The 7,290-nt window shown below is 48.9% G+C and overlaps 1 long non-coding RNA gene across 1 annotated transcript; it reads right to left on the reverse strand.

The window, feature by feature from the left end:
- Positions 1-383: 383 nt before the first annotated feature.
- On the reverse strand, positions 384-7,087 carry LOC133214330 (uncharacterized). Its single transcript, XR_009726098.1, has 3 exons — positions 3,186-7,087; positions 2,410-2,488; positions 384-1,655 (listed from the first exon to the last, which is right to left on the reverse strand). It is a non-coding gene; the product is annotated as an uncharacterized LOC133214330 (long non-coding RNA).
- Positions 7,088-7,290: the final 203 nt, after the last annotated feature.

The following is a 7,290-nucleotide window of genomic DNA, read 5'->3' on the forward strand; positions in this document are numbered from 1 at the left end:
TCCTTCTATATTCGTCCTGCTTACCCCAGAGAACACATAAATGCCAAAAACCAGTCAGCCTTCCTCCCTTTTACCTATTGCACATTACTGGGTGAAGTCGGTGCTGTTTGTCTCCCTGCTGCCTCTTTGCACTTTCAACCCAAATAAGTAAAACTACGCAAGGAAAGAGAGGTTAAAAACCAACACTCCACAATAAAAGCCAGGTAATACACTGTCCTTTACAGATCTTCCTCTTACACCATCCATTCTTTTGCTGCATGATCTCTGTTGGGTGTTGCTAGAGGGAAAAGGAGGTAGAGCCCAAACCAAGCAGCATCAGCACAGAAAGCAGCAGCCACAGTGGCAGGCAGCGCTTTGAATGATCTCATGAATCAGCCGTGACATTATCTACAGTGAAACGCCTGGGAAGGGGTTTCCCATGTCCTACCCTGACCTGGAAGGTTGAATCCACAGGGGCCTGAAGGGCATTTTGATTGCCAAAGACAAAGGCTAAATCAGAAGGAAATGATATTTTATTTAACCTCTGCATCAGGGAGGGGGCCCGAGGGGAGGGTAGAGGCAGGGGGGCGGTGACAGGGGCGTGTGGATAACAGGGGCATTCAGCACAGATCGCTCAGTACCATATGGGCTTCCACTAGAGCAGCGTGTCCCATCAAAGAGCCAGTTTCCCTCCCCATGCTGTCAGAGGCTGCCGGAGGAGGGCAGAGCCCTGCGCACAGCCCAGCTTGCTCTGCCATCCTATCCTGCCGCTCGGTGCCAATATGGAATTTCCTTTCGGGAAAGGGCTGTGATAATTGTCCCTCCTATTTACACAGCGCTTTCCAGACAACGTGCCAGACGCTACAGCCCTTATACAGGCAAAGCTCCCAGGGACACCCTGACTTGGCTCAGAAGCCAGCGAGGGCTCCAAGAGCTGGGTGTTAGGCAGGAGCAGGCAGCAGGACTGCAGACGGGTTGGTGCAGGGACCAGCTCTCCCAAAGTGTGGCTGGTGGCCATAAAAGAAATCAACATCAAAAGGGCTTTGGAGTGGTGGGGTGGGGTGGGCTTACCTCCTTGTTTACATGGCATTAGAGCTACAAAGGCTTTAAATGCCTTCCCGACATGACATTCCTGTAGGAAGCTGCTGTAGATGTCCCGAGGACTCAGATGATGTTGGGTGGGTGGGAAAGGGCTGGGTGGGAAGGCAGGGAATGCAGCAGTGCCCCTGAGGCAAGGTAGGGCCCATACCACCCTGGGTGGTGGGCTTTATGCAATAAGGCCCTGGAGGAGGGGTGGGGGCCAAAGCTGCACAGTACAACCTGTAGTACCAGCAAGGTGAGGCTGGGTGGTGGAGTCCACTCTGGTCTTCCTCTGATGATGCTCTCAATGCAAGGCAGATAAGGTTCATATCTGAACATCTCCAGTTGTTCTCTGAAGCACAGTCTTTCCAGGACTGTTCTCTTCCCATTTGTAGCCAACCCAGAGACACAAAGAGGGTGGATCAGAGAACCAGAGGTGTGAGAAATGGCAAAGACCTTCACTTGGGATCATTTCCTCTGGTGTTTCATCAGACCCAGTAGGCATACAATGGCACTTTATGGCTTCCTTTGGGAGGTGGTTTCTGTAGCTCTTAGGCGCCCAGGAACAGGTTGTGTTTTGCCAAATTTCTGTTTCACTGTGAGCAGAAAATAGTCATGGATGTCAATATGAATTTTTACAAGTGCAAAGGACTTAGAAGTGACACCCCCCTCCCTCCTTCCCACAGCACCAAAATATCACACGCCAAAGATCCTCCTGCTGAGAGCTGAATTCCCCCTTCACGCAAAGTTCAAGGACTGAGGCTTGTTCCAAGCGTTTCTATTTCAGACTCTTGGTCTTTGACCAAATCATCACATTTCAGGCTTATGCTGAAGACCTGAGGACCATATTTGTTTGTACTCCCTTTGCCCTCAGGGGCCCAGCCACAGCCCCCCTGTATGAGATGCACAAAGGCAGCAGAAAGCCTCAGCCTGCCCTAAGCATGTTCCCCAGATACATGTTCCCTTAGAGGTCCTGGGTGCTTTGGGGGCAGGTCAAGCACACACCAGTTCTCCAGCTCTGCTGTGCAGGGAACCTACAGCACCAATTGATCTGTGGGGAGCGTGACCCAAAGTGTCAAAACAGGGCCTTTAACATTGTGCACTGCCACCAAACCTGTTTGACTGAATTGCAGGTTAAAAAGGCATTGTGCCTATAATTGTTGGGCTTTAGAGAGCCTGTCTTTTCCTTTAATGAAATACCTTGCTCATTCCATTCGAAAAGGAACCAAAGACTTCTCAGGTTTATGATAAAGCTGTAAAAATTTTATTTACCCCATATTTCCTGCTGGGTTATTTACGAGGCATTTTGTCAGCTCTCATAAAACTGCCTTGTAAAAGAGATTTTCTTACCAAAAAAATAAAATCATTTGTGCGGAACATCTTGAGAGCAGCGAGGACAGAGTTAATGGGATACACACACGTTCCGACCCTGGGAGAAAACAAAACAGAACCAAAGCCAGGCATTGTTGTGCTGCATTAGTTAATAATAGCTTTAGAGCTAAAATCCTGCTCCCACTGATGTTACTGGAAGTTGGTCCTTAACGTAAAATAATCAAAGAACCAGCTGCCATGAATTGTAGAGCCCCAAAATGAACCTGGAATGCATCAAAGCACCCAGAAATCACACTTCTCCCATTGGGATTTCACCAGAAACACCAGCTCAAGAACTTTCCCTTTAAAACATGGTGGCTGAGATTTGTGTAAGTCGTGGATGGATGCAGAGCGTTGCTCAGAGCTGGAACCCAAGGGTGGGTGGTTGTGATGCAGTGGCTTTTACCTAGCTAAGGGTCAACACTTAAGCAATGAAGCTCCTTGGCACAGCCCTGAAGGAAATCCCATGTTGGTCATTGCTGTCAAATGAAGAGCCTGGGCAGAGGAGGAGCAGAACCCACCAGTTCCAGCTGCAGCTGGAGTACATTTGCCTCTCTTGGAGCTCAGCTTTTCAGTTCCATGTCACATATTTGCATCTGCTCACTTCTCCTTGGTCCAAACTTGTGCATTCTTCCCCCAGCAGTGCTTATGTTCCCTAATCCCAGTGGGAACCTTGGAGCACTAAGTTTGTGGTGCAGCATTACCTCTGACACCCTTCATTTCAATCCTTGCAGCTTCGCTCCAACCACTCTTACCTCTTGTAGATAAGCGGGACACAGGTAAAAAGCCCTTTCCATGTGGTTTGGCCTGGCTCCCTCAGGAGCCCAGCAAAGGTATTCTAGCTTGGAGGCACCAGGAATATAAAGGAAGCAAGAAAACAATGAATAAAAGTGAAAAACCAGAGAAACGGGGAGGGTTGTTTTTGAAACAACAAGAGCTGGATGCTGGGAAGCAGTCAGAGGTCTTTTGTTCTGTGCCTGTACAGTGCTTAGCACAACACAACCCCAAATTACAGCTGAGCTCCTTGCTCCTGCTGCTGTGCACAAGTAAAGCAGCAGCAGCCCAGTGTGGGAAACAGGCAAGGAGCCAGGTTTGCAAAGGTATTTAAGTGTGTAAAGACACAGGGGGATATTTACTTACGGATGCTGGTAGAGGTCCTGTTTCCTATGGGAGCTAAGGCTCACAGCACCAGCTTTATCAGTGCCACCAGGTGTTACCTGTGTCTTTGGGTACAGGTAGAGCTGGGTTTACCACTCCTCTCCTTCAGACTTGTTTCTTAAAAGCCACTCTTACCATGGGGTCGCTCTCCTATGTGGCTGCAAAATGTCTTTTGCCTTGCAAGGTCCTGCCTCTATCACACATGGCAGCATTTAGCAATATGATAGATCCGTGCTGCTTCGGGCATGCACAGCGCTTAGGATGTGCCTTCCTTTTGCACAGCTGTGTTTGGCAAGGGAGGCAGGAGGTACCTGGGTGACCCTGGGGCCTGGAGCTGGCCAGAAATCCCCCTTGGCCTGCTGATGGGGAGGGAAAGGGGGAAGCTGCTGAACTGAGCAGGGATGGCTCCCAGGGAACCAGAGAGCGCTTACATCAAGTGGGATGTACCAGACCTGAGCTTTAACAAGCAGCTCAGGAGCTGGCTGTGATTTGAACGGGCAGTTTAACCAAACTGGACCAAGCTTCCTTCAGCTCAGCCCTGCCACAAATGTCTGATACAACAGGAAATGTGCTCTGCAACTGAGGAACCCTCCCTAGGCTGCACTAAGTCCATGACACCAACCCAGCAAGCACATTCCAGTTGGACTCACCTGGAACATCCATCAGCTGTCTAGAGATAAACACAGAGGAACTCCAAAGCAGGGAATGTCGAGAGGAGAATTGTGTCCAAAGGCTCCCTGGATGTGGCTCTGAGGGCTGAGTAGGTGGAGATGGAGAAGGAAAGCCATTTCTAGTCCAGATATCAAACAAGCTCTCAGGGAAATTCCTTCTACAGCTAAATTCATTTACAAAGAAAACACCTTTGCCTCCCAGCTTTCAAGAGGTTTTGGCATCCTTTACAGCCAGCACAGTCAGTTGTTCCAGAATCAACAGTTTTGGTCACTGACTGACAAGGAAGGGCTGCTTTGCCTCAGTGCACCAGGGAGAAACCAGCAGACATGTGGCAGACACCTTATTTGCACTGGTGGGACTGACGCTTAGAGAAAGGTGAGCTGGCAGGATGTTAGCATACTGCACGCTCTGACAAAGCCCTGGTGATGAGAGAGCCGCAGGCCTCCAGAGCAACCGGTCCAGGGGGAGAGTTTCTGCCCGTTGTGTCAGATCACTGCTATTAATGGGGTAAATTCCAGCATTAAAATGACAAAACCCATCTCCCTGTGCCCCAGGCAGGCATCCGAACATCGAGTGCTTGAGCACAGAGGCTGGCATAGGTGTTGTCCCTAGGAGGTGAAGCATAAGGAGAGGTGGATAGTGGAGATGCGCAATAGCACACACTGAGGTCTCTGAAAAGGTGCTGCCGTTGATGGGGGTCCTTGGCAAACGACTCCAACCGTATCAGCAGCCATGAGGCTCGCAGCTCCCTTCCTTGCAACAGGCTGTGTGATTTCTCTTCCCTGCTGCCAACTGGCATCAGTGACCAATTTATTTGCATCGAACACAAAGATCCGGGTTGTGTGAAGCCAAGCAGGACCCTCACCGAGGGAAGGCTCTGAGCTATTTAATAAAGTTTAGAGACCAGAGGAGCATCCAGGCTTTCCCACCATAGGAGGAGAAGATGAAATTCTTTAATTGTTTGTGTTTGAGTGAAACTCTTATAAAAAGAGGATTTGGGATTCTGAGGAAGCTTTAGAGCCGAGTCTGACCTTAAGCCGTGTTTCTGCACAGCATCGCACGCTCTCACACTGTGCTCCCAGCACCCACTCTGGGAACTCAGCCCTCACGCACATCCCCCTTGTTTAGGCACACTTAGGGTCTCAGGGAGGCAACAGTTATGTTATCCTAAGGTTAGTACAGGACCTTTTGGAGCCTGTGGTCTGGGTAGCTTAAAGGAAGCTGTGTCTTCTATGGGCAGACCAACACACAGATGCTCTGCAGGCTGTTACAGCTCAATTCTCCAGTTATTAGAAATCACAGTGGTTTTGATCCCAGACTACTTTTCTCACTGGGTTATCTCCCTATCCCCAATTTGAGCACATCTGCAACATTTAACATATTCTTGTCTCACTGTACTCCACAGGGTCCTTTCATCACAGTGCTCAGACCTCTCCAAAGAGCAGTAAAAGGAATAGGCAAATCAAGTTTAGCGTGTGGATTTGGCTTTGAATGACAGAGATCTCATAGGACAGGCAATGTTCATACTTTTGCCCTCATTCAGGACTGAAGTGCTATGAGCCTGGTAGGTTGGCTGCTATTTGGGCCTGAACAGGGTCCTACCTGCTTGTGATTCATCCCAGATTCGGAACTGGTCACAACATGAGGTGTAGGAACACAAGCAGAGCAGCCACCAGCCTAGATGCATGCTGGAAATGAGAGCTGGCAGATCTGAATTTCCTAAACCACAGAGAAGCTCATTAATGAGGTAGTCAGACTATGTGGCATCTCTTCATCTTGATAAAGCCAAACTGGTTTGGGGTGTTGTTGGGGTTTTGGTTTAAATTGATAGATAAAGGGGCCAGTGGGGGCTGTTTTAATTTCTTAAACCTTGACAATTCTCTGCCCTTTAAATCTCTGCCTTCCACCCTTCTTCACCTCTCATTCACAAATCGCTCTAGAGATGATGAGGTGCCTCTCCCTTACAGGCTCTATGAATTCTGGTGTCATTCTAAATATTATAGCTTTGGGTAGAGAATATCATCAAAGCTGTGGCACAAGCATAGGCTTGAGGGTGAAACACAGAACAATCCCTTTGGCTCAAAAGATGCCAAGTTGTTTGGCATTTGGCCTCAAATGCCACCTGGGATGGTGTAAATCTTGCTAAGGAGACCGTGTAACCAAACTGACAATAGAGGAAGAAGAGTGATGGCAGGAATGACTGATTACCCTTTTACCCCAAGTGATCCCATTTTTACCTGCTTTATCTCTATGGGGTGTAACTAAAGAGACTGGGGCTTTTCAGTCTAGGAAGTAAAGTGAGAATACAACAGAGGTCTATAAACTGCTGCCTGGTGCTGGCAAAGGTGAATTGGGAACAGCCCTTGACCACCTTTCCCAGCCATTGGGGAAGGCAGGAGGAGGAAGAGTCAGCACAAACAGCACCTGGGCAGCAAACCTACAGCCTGGCCCCACTGAGTCTCTGCTTTGAACTAAGGCTAAGGAGGGCTACCAGCCCTGGCGAGGCTCACTGAAACAAGCATCAAATCTCTGCATGCTCATCAGAAGGTCTGGTTAATGACAGGGAACCTTTGTGAGAGGCCTTGCGATGTTCAGCAGCCAGAGCATGGCACAGCTTGCTTCAAATTCTCATGCTGCAGTCCTGGTTTTACCGCTGTTTTATCATATGGCATTAACAGAGCACATCTAACTGAGGGCTGGGTGTATGGTGGGTGTCAAACCAGCAGCAGCCAGGGGCCTGTAATCTAAAACTCAGCTCAACTCATCAACTTCTAGAGCAGAATGACAGCCTTTGTCTCTGGTACTGCAGGAGGACGGGACTTCACCCAGTTAACTGTACATATTTGATTCACCAAGTGTTAATTGTGCGTGTTTGCTTGGGCAGCCTGAGTAGATTAACCCCAGCGTCTCTGGGTAAGCTGGCAGAGGGCAGAACCATCTGCAAAGTGGGAAATGGGAGCAAAGAGGGAAAAAGTTCAGGGTTGTGCTCTGAAAGAGAATGCAAATCTTATTTATTTTTCCTAGTCTTGG

This window comes from Neopsephotus bourkii, unplaced genomic scaffold, assembly GCF_033783945.1.
Source record: "Neopsephotus bourkii isolate Nb327-2 ecotype Australia unplaced genomic scaffold, CSIRO-AGI_Nbou_v1 NB_887, whole genome shotgun sequence".
NCBI lineage: Eukaryota > Metazoa > Chordata > Aves > Psittaciformes > Psittacidae > Neopsephotus > Neopsephotus bourkii.